The sequence below is a fragment of the Rattus norvegicus genome, chromosome X (assembly GCF_036323735.1).
Source record: "Rattus norvegicus strain BN/NHsdMcwi chromosome X, GRCr8, whole genome shotgun sequence".
NCBI classification, from domain to species: Eukaryota; Metazoa; Chordata; class Mammalia; order Rodentia; family Muridae; genus Rattus; species Rattus norvegicus.
In genome coordinates this window covers 32471742-32485221 of record NC_086039.1, presented here as the reverse complement: position 1 = coordinate 32485221, position 13480 = coordinate 32471742, and positions in this window count along the sequence as shown.

Genomic DNA, 13480 nt, shown 5'->3' with positions numbered 1-13480 from the left:
GGACCCAAGAGAAGGCGAGGCAGGCCTTCTGGTGGCTGCCCTCACGGAGAGCTCAAACCCAGCTACGAGGGGCGACTTCAGGCCCGAGACCAGAGGTAAGACCAACTTTTCTCCTCCAAGTGACCTGCCTGGTGGACTCAGGACACACAAAGGCAAAATTCCTCAGGGACTGGACACTTCCAGTTTCTAGCTGGAGCCCGAACCATGCAGATCTGGGCGCACAGCTCCCTGCTCCCAAACCCCACAGGAGAGAGAGCTCATTGCCCAGACAGGTGGGCACTCCTGAAACTGCAGGGCAGGAGAGACTTCCAGTACTGTGCACCCCTGCCCACATCCCTGGCCCAAGAGGAAACTGTATAGGGCTTCTGGGAACAAGAAAATAAGGGCACTAAAGCTGCAGGAGCACTGTGGTCCAGACTGTGCCCGGATCTGAAGGGACCTGGTCAACAGCTCCCTGCACCCAAATCCCAGGGTGGGAGAGCTAGATGTTCAGAGGGGCAGACAGGCCTGGGAAGCCAGGAGAGACTACTCTCTGCCTACATTTCTGACTCTAGAGGAAAATGTCTAGCGCCATCTGGGCCCACCGTGCACAGGGACCTGGTTGCTGCCCTCACAGAGAGCTGAAACCTAGCCCCAAGGAGCAACTTCAGGCCAGAGACCAGAGGTAAGACCAACTTTTCTGCTCCCAGTGACCTGCACGTTGGACAGGACATACACCCACAGAAACAGCTGAAGATCAGTAGACAGGAACAACTATATGCCTGAAAGCAGAACACTCTGTTCCCATAACTGACTGAAAGAAAACTGGAAAACAGGTCTACAGCACTCCTGACACACAGGGCTATAGGACGGTCTAACCACTGTCAGAAATAGCAGAACAAGGTAACACCAGAGACAACCTGATGGCAAGAGGCAAGTGCAGGAACCAAGCAACAGAAACAAAGACTACATTTCATCATCGGAGCCCAATTCTCCCACCAAAGCAAACACTGAATATCCAAACACACCAGAAAAGCAAGATCTAGATTTAAAATCATATTTGATCATGATGATGGAGGACGTCAAGAAAAACATAAAGAACTCCCTTAGAGGAATGCAGGAAAACACAAATAAACAAGCAGAAGCCTATAGAGAGGAAATGCAAAAAAATCCCTGAAAGAATTACAGGAAAACACAATCAAACAGGTGAAAGAATTAAAAATGGAAATAAAAGCAATAAAGAAAGCACAAAGGGAGATAACCCTGGATATAGAAAACCAAAGGAAGAGACAGGGAGCCGTAGATACAAGCATCACCAACAGAATACAAGAGATAGAAGGGAGAATCTCAGGAGCAGAAGATACCATAGAAATCATCGACACAACTATCAAAGGTAATGTAAAACGCATAAAGTTCCTAGCCCAAAACATACAGGAAATCCAGGACACAATGAAAAGGTCAAACCTAAGGATAATAGGTATAGAAGAGGGTGAAGATTTCCAACTCAAAGGACCAGTAAATATCTTCAACAAAATCACAGAAAAAAGCTTCCCTAACCTAAAGAAAGAGATGCCCATAAACATACAAGAAGCCTACAGAACTCCAAATAGATTGGACCAGAAAAGAGACTCCTCCCGTCACATAATAGTCAAAACACCAAATGCACAAAACAAAGGAAAAATAATTTCCCAGAAACTATGGCTGCTGTGCAATTCTTGTGCAAGATGGAGACAAACTCTCACCGTGGATGAGGGAGGGAGTCAAAAATCCTTCCCTTGGCTAAGAATTTAATAGAAATGGATTGATTTTGCAAGAAGGAGGGTCGGTTTTCTCCAAGGAGAAGGACTGATCCAGCAAATAGCACTTAAACCCATGAACATGCTTGTCAGAAGTAGGTGACTAGGTGGTCTCGGAGGTTTGTTTTATTTTATTTTTCTAGAACTCACGAGATTGGAAAGTAGGAAAGGTGGAGGTACAAGGTAGTGATTAGAGGGGAGTGACTTGGGTGACTGATTAAAATACATTTGATGTGTGTATGAAATTCTCAAATAATAAAAATAAAAGATCTTATGTAATATGACATGAAAAAAGAATGGAGGTAACTGTGAGAAGAAAGAAGACCAATAGGAACAAGACATGAGAGGAGGAGTGAAGAAAAAAAACAACGGAGATAAATTATGTATGTGTCTAACGTATGGTTACTATTGCTGTGATGAAACACCATAATCAAAAGCAGATTGGTGAGGAAAGAATGTATTAAGCTTACACATCCTGAATCACTCTCCACTGAGAAAAGCCAAAGCAGGAACTCAAACTGGGCAGGAACTTGAAACCAGGAGCTGATATAGAGGTCATGGGTGATGCTCCTTACTGGTTTGTTCAGTCTTTTTTCCTCTAATACCTAGGGCCATCAGTCTAGGGATAGCATCACACACAATGGGATTGGCCCTCTCACATCAATTACTAATTAAGAAAATACACTACGGGCTTGCCAAAAGCCCAGTCTTATGGAGGCATTCTCTTGGTGGAAGCTTTCTCCTCTCCAGTGCTTCTAACTTGTTTCAGGGTTGACATAAAACTAGATAGCACAATATAAAATGGCATAACACCATCCATTACTTTTATGTTAATTTCACAAACATGTAAAAAGAAAAGCAGAAATCTTCAGATGAGTTCAGCATATATGTATGTGTGTGTGTGGGGGGGGTGGGTGTGTGTGGGTGTGTGTGTGTATGAGAGAGAGAGAGAGAGAGAGAGAGAGAGAGGGCGCTCAAATATTGACAATGAACAAGAGACATTCTAACCCCAAGCTTGGTGGCTTAGGATGTACTGCCATTCAAAAATAAATTCATATTCTCTAGAAATAAAAAAAAACTTGATTTGAACAAAACTAATCTAGTTCATTGTGTAAACTTAGTTTTCTGAACCTAGAAGTTTATGTGTGACTAAGAAGATACCATAGCAGATGTTCAGAAAGTTAAGGAAAATCTTCAAAATATTGGATCTTGATACTGAACAAAAAAGAATGAGTTATTTTATTTCCCTCCAGAAGGAAATTCTATAACATAAATCTGTAGATTTCTCACAGGGTAACCTCAGTAAAGGGACTCTTGGCTTGGTCTTTTTTTAACTATTTATTTTCCTTCAAATAATCAGAAGGAATGAAAGAATACTATTTATGACATTAAAATCTCTCCTTGCTTCTTATATATTTTTGTTCCACTAAAAATAATAAATGCACTTTTATGAATAGGAAGGTCCTATTGGTAGTTGATTTGTTTCTGAATGTAGGGGAAATATAACATTACTCAGTTGCATAAGATATATCATTAGGAGAATAGAAAGTTAAAATTTAACTGACTTAGTAGCAATAATAAATTATCGAAAACATTTGTTTCTATATTACATGACTATGGGCTACTGTGTGTGTGTGTGTGTGTGTGTGTGTGTGTGTGTGTGTGTGCATGTGTATTTGTATATGATTGCATGTGAGGTATAAATGTATGTGTTCTTGCCTGTTTGAAAGCCAGAGATTGATATCTGTCATATTCTTTAATTGCTATCCACTATTTTTGAAGTTAGTCTATCCTTGAATTTAAATGTCAACAATTTTGCAGACAAGCTAGACTCCTTGCCCCCAGGATCTGTTTGTCTTCAGCCTCCAGTGCTGGTGTTGTTGATACAGCACATACAAACACACCCAGCTTTTATACAAGTGCTATGTATCTAAATTCAGGTTCTTGTGTTTTTGATGGCATTTTAAGCATAAGCTATCTATCCAACCCCGGGACTGATATTTCTTTGAGATCATTTTGTCTGTGTGAAATTTTTATGACTTAATAGCAATTACATGTTATTTTAAAATTTATTTTGGGTACATACTCTTGGAGACAGGGAAGGAGATATGGGATGGGGAGCAGTCAGGGAACAGAGCAGAAGGTGGATAGCAGCTAGACTATAAAGGAAGATTAAAGAATGATAATAAAAATTATTTTGAAATACTGAATAATATTAAAAGACATTAAGGTCATATAGCATATAAAAATGTACCTTTCACCCAATTCAATAAATTACATATAGCAAAATAATTGATGCTCCCTGTAAATATCACTTTGATCAAACTTCAAAACTTACTTTCCTCATTCATTATTAAATTTGGAATTTCATCCATATGTATTAACATGTTTCTGGGACAGTGTATTTTTACTTTTGTATATTATTCTATTGTATGACTAAAACATCATTGAGATGTTATTGATTAATGTTTGGTATTTGAGTCATTTCTGATTTTAGCTGTCACAAAATTATTTCCAATAGTAGTGTTACATTGATTATCTATACATGATATGAGAATTGATTCAGAACATAGATGTATAAATATAGTTAAGTACCTTTTTCATATCACTGAAGACTTGACTTTAGATACTCAGCATCCAAGTAAAATTAGGTTGGTGGTGGATTCCTATAATCCCAGCACTTTGAAGATAGGAGGATCCTGGAGACCTGCTGACATGCCATCCAGGTTCAGTGAGAGGCCTTGTCTCCAAAACAGAAGTATTATCAAGGTGGCTGCAATCCTGATGTTCTGAGTTCAAATCTTGAATGCACATGGTGAAAGGAATAAATACCTCTCACAAGTTGTTCTCTGACCTCTACACACACCATGGCACTTAAGCATAAACATATAAACACATGAATATATATATATATATATATATATATATATATATATCCTGGTACAGTGGCAAATTCCTTAAATCCTAGCACTCAAAAACAGAGTCAGGCAGATCCTATGAGTTCAAGGCAGCCTGGGGTACATAGTAAAGCCTAAATAGTAAAAGCTGATTCTAAACCTAAACTAAATTGATAAATATGATTGAAAAGTAAGATAGAGAATTTATTGAAGAAGAAAATCTAATGTTTATCTTCGGTCTACACACAAACACAAATACACACTCATAAACATGTGCATATGCATGTTTGCACACTAATATGAATACAATTTCTAGGTTGTAGTAGAGGCATTACATTAACATGCAGTGCCAGACTGATCTCTGATATTTTATATGAAATTAAACTTATAAAACCAATGTATGCTTATCACAAATAGCATGAACAGTTGTAATTTGGATTCCCTTAGTTGCTAGTATATTTGAGACAAGTTTGTGAATAGCACAGATAATTCCTTTTCTGAGAATTGCTTACTTACATATCATACTCATTTTTCTCTGAAAATTTTTATTCGCTAATTTAAATGATGATAGGAAACTTAAAGACAGCCATTCGGTTGTGATACAGAAGTCCAAATTCTGCCTAGATTGTAAAGAGAACGAACTGAATAATGAAATGTGATTGTTAACGTGGAATATACAAAAAGTTGCCAGTGTTCTGGACCCTTCTTATAAGAGATGAACAAATATATTCCATGAGGACAGGGTCAGAATCAGGGTGTACACCCTTAGCAATAGTCACAATTATATTTTCAAAATATTATAACTTGGATATTATTTGTGTTCTAGCCATATTGTTTATAAATTATATAACCTATTATATGAATTCAATAACTGCAACATTTCTAATTATCCACTTAGATCTGTGAAGCTGAGGTACCAGGAAAGGAAATGGGTGACAATTTAGAGGGCTAATTCCTAAGGCACTGATTTAAGTGAGATATAATAGTTAGGTACACGTAGTGCTCTGCCATGAACTTACAATAGATTATGAACATACATGCAAAAGCTTGTGTGTGTGCACACATAGACACACACACACACACACACACACACAGACAAATTCACTTTAAGAGGGGCAGTTTCTACTTCTGGTTTCTGTCTGCACCTGGAGCTGACCCTGTGCCACAGCTTCTGGTACCCAACTTCAGTGAGAAGACAGCTTGTCTCCCAGGAGTGCTGACACATGCTTACAGGAGGGTCAAGCCATTATCAGAGACAGCAAGACCAGGTAACACCAGAAATAAGCAGATGATGAGAGACAAAGTCAAGAACCTAAGCAACAGAAACCAAGGCCACATGGCATCATCAGAACTCAGTTCTCCCAATACAGCAAGTACTAGTTACCCCAACACATCAGAAAAACAAAATTTTGATTTAAAATCACAACTTATTATGTTAGAGGACTTTAAGAAGGACATAAATAACTCCCTTAAAGAAATAGAGGACAACACAGGTAAACAGGTAGAAGTCCTTAAAAAAAACACCAGAATCCCTTAAGAATTACTGGAAAACACAACCAAACAGGTAAAGAAATTGAACAAAATCATCCAGGATCGAAAAATGGAAATAGAATCAATAAAGAAAGCACAAAGGGAGACAACCCTGGAGATCAAAAACCTAGGAAAGAGATCAAGAAACATAGACACAAGTATCACCAACAGAATACAAGAGATAGAAGAGAGAATCTCAAAAGGAAAAGATACCATAAAAAACATTGATACAATAGTCAAAGAAAATGCAAAACTCAAAAAGCTCCTAGCCCAAAACATACAGGAAATCCAGGAGTCAATGAGTAGATCAAACCTAAGGATAATAGATATAGAAGAGAATGAAGACTCCCAGCTCAAAGGACCAGTAAATATCTTCAACAAAATCATAGAAGAAAACTTCCCTAACCTAAAGAAAGTGATGCCCATAAACATACAAGAAGCCTACAGAACTCCAAATAGATTGGACCAGAAAAGAAAATCCTCCCGTCACATAATAGTCAAAACACCAAATGCACAAAATAAAGAAAGAATATTAAAAGCAGTAAGGGAAAAAGGTCAAGTAACATAAAGGCAGACCTATCAGAAATACAACAGACTTCTCAACAGAGAATATGAAACCCAGAAGACCCTGGGAAGATGTCACACAGACCCTAAGAAAACACAAATGTCAGCTCAGGCTGATTGTTATTAATGTTCTCAAGGGATGGATGGTACCGGGCTTTGTATGTTTAAGTGGGCAATTATATCTTACCAATTGGGTCAAAGATTATTGTGTTGTGTGTTCTTTTATGTGACGGTTTGAGTGTAGGAAAGTGTGTGGCGGCAGGAGACACTGGGCCGCTGAGGAGTTGGGATGTGTTTTCGCCAAGATACCTAGCAGATATCTTGGGGCGCTGACGTGCCGGACCTAGCGGGGTAAAAGACATCAATATTTTTTTTATTTTTATATTTTTACAAATATAAACCAAGGTGATGGGCAAGAATCCACTAGTAATCCTAAGAGTTGAGAAAAAGTTTTTATTTTCTAAGTAAGAGGAGGCTGGCACCATGTTAAGTCATGTGATATCTTAAGCGAGGGAATTCAAATAAAGAAAAGGGGAAGCCACTTGGGCTGGCAGGCTGTAGGTCCCTTGCTGTGTGATAAGTAATGGCAACTCAGAGAGTTAGAGATTAAAAGCTGCTTTTTAAAGAAAGTTGTTTAGAAAGTCTTTCAGGATACTCATATTCTTTTGAATGTGGGCTCCACGGGGATTTTGGGTTTAAATCCTAGTTAGACAAGCTACTTCTTAATTACATGTATTATTAAAGGTGATTGAGTTTGTTTTTAGAAAGAAGAGAGTAAAAAGATTACCAGGATCAGGTAGGGATTTTCATCCATGGTTCAGAACTTAGATAGGGAAAAATTAGTCACTACATCCAAGTAGAGAGTTGTGATTGAATGTCTGTAACACCAGGGAGAGTGAATACAGGCATATATTGTAGAAGTTATTGCGGTTAAAGAAAAATCTGTGGCTCCGGGTAGAAAGCTTAACAGATTGAGATATTTTGGGCAAAAGTCCTGGTTTGATGTGTTGTCGGTGTGACTCTAATCAAGCAAGTGAAAGTTCTGTATGACAAGAACCTCAAGTCTCTGAAGAAAGAAATTAAAGAAGGTCCCAGAGAATGGAAAGACCTTCTGTGCTGATGGATTGGCAGGATTAATATAGTCATGGCCATCCTGCCAAAAGCCATCTACAGATTCAATGTAATCCCCAGCAAAATTCCAACTCAATTCTTCATAGAGTTAGAACAATTTGCAAATTCATTTGGAATAACAAAAAACCCAGAATAGTGAGAACTATCCTCAACAATAACATAACTTCTGGGGCAATCCCCATCCCTGATCGCAAGCAGTATTATAGAGCAATAGTGATTAAAAATTGTATGGCATTGGTACAGAGACAGGCAGGTAAATCAGTGGAATAGAGTTGAAGATCCAGAAAAGAACCCACACACCTATGATCACTCTATCTTTGACAAATGAGCTAAAACCATCCAGTGGAAAAAAAGATAGCATTTTCAACCAATGGGGCTGGTTCAACTGTAGGTCAGCATGTAGAAGAATGCTAATCGAACCATTCTTATTGTCCTGTACAAAGCTCAAATCCAAGTGGTTAAAGGACCTCAATATAAACCAGATACACTCAACCGAATAGAAGAAAAAGTGGGAAAAAGCCTCGCACTCATGGGTACTGGTGAAAATTTCCTGAGCAGAATAGCAGTGGCTTATGCTTTAAGACCAAGAGTAGAAAAATGGGACTTCAGAAAATTGCAAAGCTTCTGTAAGGCAAAGGGCATGGTAATTAGGACAAAATGGTAACCAACAGATTGGGAAAATATCTTTATAAATCCTACATCAGATAGAGAGCTAATATCTAATATATACAAAGAACTCAAGAAGTTAGACTCTAGAGAATCAAATAACACTATTAAAAATGGGGTACAGAGGTAAACAAAGAATTCTCAGCTGAGGAATATTGAATGGCTGAGAAGTACGTAAAGAAATGTTCAACATCCTTAGTCACCAGGGAAATGCAAATCAAAACAACCCTGAGATTTCACCTCACTCCAGTCAGAATGGCTAAGATTAAAAGTTCAGGTGACTCCAGATGCTGGTGAGGATGTGAAGAAAGAGGAGCACTCCTCCATTGTTGGTGGGATTGCAAGCTGGTACAACCACTCTGGAAATCAGTCTGGAGGTTCCTCAGAAAATTGGACATTTCACTATCTAAAGACCCAGCATTACCTCTCCTGAGCAAATGCCCAAAAGATGCTCCAACACACAACAAATACACATGATCCACTATGTTCATAGCTGCCTTATTTATAATAGCCAGAAGCTGGAAAGAACCCAGATGCCCTTCACCTGAGGAATGTATCCAGAAAATATGGTATATCCACACAATGGAGTACTACTCAGCTATTAAAAATAAATACTTCATGAAATTCATAAGGAAATGGATGAAATTAGAAAATATCTAAATGAAGCCACCCAGTCACACAAACCACGTATGCACTGACTGATAAGTTGATATTGGCCCATAAGCTCGGAATACCAAAGATACAGTTAAGAGACCACATGAAGCTCCAGAAGATGGTAGACCAAATTGTGGATGCTTTAGTTCTTCTTAGAATAGGGAACAAAAATACCCAGAGGAGGAAATATTTTTGACAAAGTGTGGAGAAGAGACTGTATGAAAGGCCATCCAGAGACTGCCCCACTTGGGGATCCATCCCCTATATAGCCACCAAACCCAGACCCTATTGTGAATGCCTAGAAGTGCATTCTGACAGGAGCCTGATACCTGTCTCCTGAGAGGTTGTGCCAGAGTTTGACAAATACAGGGGCAGATGCTTGCAGCCAACCACTGAACTGAGAACAGCATCCCTAATGGAGGAATTAGAGAAATGACTGAAGGAGCTGAAATGGTGTGCAACCCCATAACAAGTACAACGATATCAACCAACCAGATCCCCTAGTGTGTCTAGGGACTCAACCAGGATCCCAAGAATACACAAGGATAGGCCTATGCCTCCAGCACATATGTAGCAGAGAATGGCCTTGTTGCCCATCAATGGGTTGAGATGACCTTGTCCTGTCAAGGCTTGATGCCCCAGTGTAGGGGAAAACCAGGTTAGGGAGGTGGAAGGGAGTGAGTAGGTGGGGAGCACCCTCATAGAAGTAGGTGGAGAATGAGAATTTCTGGAAGAGAAACTGTGAAAGGGGATAATATTTAGAATATAAATTAAAACTATCCAATAAAGCAAAAAACTATTGAAAAGAGAAGGACAGTTGCAAAATATTTTGAAGAATATAGATATTTTTTCTTAAAAATTTTATGCACATTTAGTAAAATAGATAGAATTGGAGAACTTTTCATTCAATGAGACAACTGTAACACTGAAACGCAAATGTCAAAAGGTCTCATTCACTCAGGTAAACTTAAAATCTTCATGTCAAGGAGACCAAGAATCAGTTAGTACATGAGACTAGGAAGGGTATCAGAAGGGTATGAAGAAAGACGGGTGTTTAATTAAATAAATAAGTTCAGGCACTCTGCATTGTATTATGGTGGCTACAGTTCACAATTAGTAATTTACAAAGACCCGAAAGGTGGGAAATTTTGGACCCAGAAAGAGGGAAAATTATAAAGAAATGTAAATGTTAATCATCTTGATGATTGCAGGTCATGCATATGTATTAACTTATCACACTGTATCCCATTACTATGCATAATTCTTATATGCCAACTTAAAAATAGGATGAACAAGGGGTGGGAAGATGGTTCAGTTGTTAAATATTATGCTCACAACCAAAACAGGATGAACAATTTAAATGCAACTTAAAAATAGGAAACTCGGGGACTACAGATCTTTACTCATTTTAGCAAATTATTCCTTTATTTTTTAACGGACAGGTAAACATGTATGCACATATCATGAACAGGCTTTAAAGTATGCTATACATACATTTTGGTCATTTGTAAGCTGTAGTGTTCATTTTAAAGCCACTCATGTTTTGCTTGTTTTTTGTTTGTTTGTTTGGTTTTTGTCCTTCCTTTTCCCTCTTTATTGACGTAAAGGTGATAAACAAAAGTAGTGTGTACTTATAGTGTAAGAAAGAAAACCACAAATATTTCAAAGAGATGGGAAACCATCCGTTTCTGTTTAGCTAGGAAATGAAGATAATATTATTCATCTTGTCGGATTGTCATAAGCATTAGGGATTAGGGATGAGTTGGCTGAGCATAGTGCCTGGAGCTGAGCAAGTAGTTTGCAAACACTGTCTTCCTTTATTCTATTTTGCCCAGAATTACAGGATTATGGGATTATTTTCATTATCAAGAAATATCAATATGTTGTTCTTCATCCTTCCTTTTGTTTAAACAAATCAGAAGTCATTGTCAATTTACTATGCTTGAAGTCTTTATAACTCCCCAAATGAGCTGACAGTATCAGAACAATGAGTCATTTGTTTTACTTTGTACTGAAAGCCCTACACAAGTTCAAATATGATGTGGGGTTAGAGTTCACATTTGTATGGAGCAATGTGTCACTTACAATGTTTCATGAGGTTCGTTATATAAGGATCTCTTCCCAGACCACCACTTTCTGCCTCCAGGCTGTTTTGGACTTGAAGGTCAGATAAGCATAGGTATTAGAAATGTCTGCAAAGTAGGAGTAAGTTCTGAGGTTAAAATGGTTACCTTTCTTATAGTAAAGAGGGGAAATCTGGGTGCTTTGGTAAGTTAGAGAATGTTTTATAGTTTATTTCTTGTTCTTGACTACATTTCTGATAGATGACAACTTGAGAGCCACCTTCCAAATGAGGATTTCTTCAAAATACTGGCAGATCAGACAGCTTCCTTTACAAAAATAAACATTAATGTAGAAAAGCAACCAGAAATTTTTTTTTTGCTTTCCCCCATACCCAAAGAGTGGATATATTGAGAATTAAAATAATTAATTAAAAGAAATAATAATATTTTAGCCTCTAGCCATTTTACTCTTCATAGTCTCACATTTTCTGTAAACTGAGACAATGGTGTAGCAGTTTATGCAGAAACCGTAATGGCAAAAGTCTAGTTATATTTCAAGGTTTGAATCTCAGACTATCTCTCCAGTAATATTTTTAAATGGCTGCCAAGTCATATATGTTATTCTAGAAGACTCTATAAATCATAATTTAAACAGACTTTAATATAAATATTTTGTTTCTGAACACCATTAAGAAGAATACAGTATCCTTTACTTTCATATTTTCTTTTGCCTGTGTTGCTCCTCTTTTAAAATCTGTATCTTGGTGCATTCTCAGAACCTCCATATATCTTCCTCATCAAACTCCAAAACACTTTATAATGTTGAAATGTATGAAAGTAGTCACAAATAACAAGAATGACTCCTAATCCTTCCAAGGAATTTAAATGTTCACAGTATAATTTTTGATTACAAGTAAATCTTTACTATCAGGTGTAAAGGACATTGACAAAGTAGCAAAATGAATCACTTTTGGTGATATATTTGCAATGAAGGAAAACTCACATCACCCTTGCCTTGTGAGTTTCTATACAAGTGGGAAGGAGCTTCCCATTCTCTGAGTTGCAGGGATGGGGGTAATGGGAGTGGAACAATTGTAATGGTGGAACTGAAAGGAGAGGAGTGATCAGGTGATGCAATAAGGGTACAAAGTGAATAAAAAAAATAAGTTATTGAAAAAAATCTTTCCATGCAGCCGTAGCTCTGTTTCCAGTGCTTCTGAAATGGGCCAATTGGCACATTGCAGTCCATATAGGTTTCTTCTAGAAGATGAGATTGGTCACGTTTGAAATGTTCAACTTTTGTTTATTTTCATCTCTTGGAATGAATCCTCAAAACTTTGATTTTTATCTTTCTGGTGAATGTGATGGTAAATAGTACCTAGTACATCTGCCTAAAACAACTGCTCCTTCTCTGTGTCTCTCTTTCTGACTCCACCCAGAAATAAACATGGGGAGGGGAGGGAAAAGACGCAAAAGCAAAGTCTACAGGGCTGAGAGTGACTTTTCACCCTGGTTTTGACAGAAGAAGAATGCTTACCTCTGCATCCGACAGTCAATGTGAATATTAGTCTGAAACCACATTATCTACAAATGCAACAAAAATTAAGACAGGTAAATGAAAATTGAATTGACTTCAATATCCTCATAAAAACTACCAGGCACAATTACAAATTCTAGTCTTCTGGTCAGTGAATACCAATTCTTGGAATGGGTAGTTTGGAGGATAGCAATGTGAGGAATATCTTTAGTCATTATGAAGCCTAAGTTGTATTACTGACTCATCGTTCAGAAATTCCATTATTACTCTCTGCTTGATGAAATGATCATATCTTTGATAACACTCTAAAGTGTGCCCGAGCCTTCTCTATATTCTGCCAGAGGTCATGAATCCATGAAAACTAAAAACTCATCTTGGCCATCTTTTTTTTTCCGCACTCTAGCAATTTCACTGATTGAATGTCACTAATGTGCTTGTATTAATATCCTTGACACAATCCATGTCTTTCTCAGTCCCAAAAACTTTCCATCAGGCTGTATTCAAATAAACATGTTAGGTTCTATTTACTTTTGCCTCCACTTCTCAAGGATCAAAATTCTCCATGCACATCATGCTTTTAGTACAATGTTCTATTCTGACAGCAGGGAGATGGCAAATAAAGCTTTGGTTGGTGAACTCCATTAAAGGTAGTATGCTTAATTT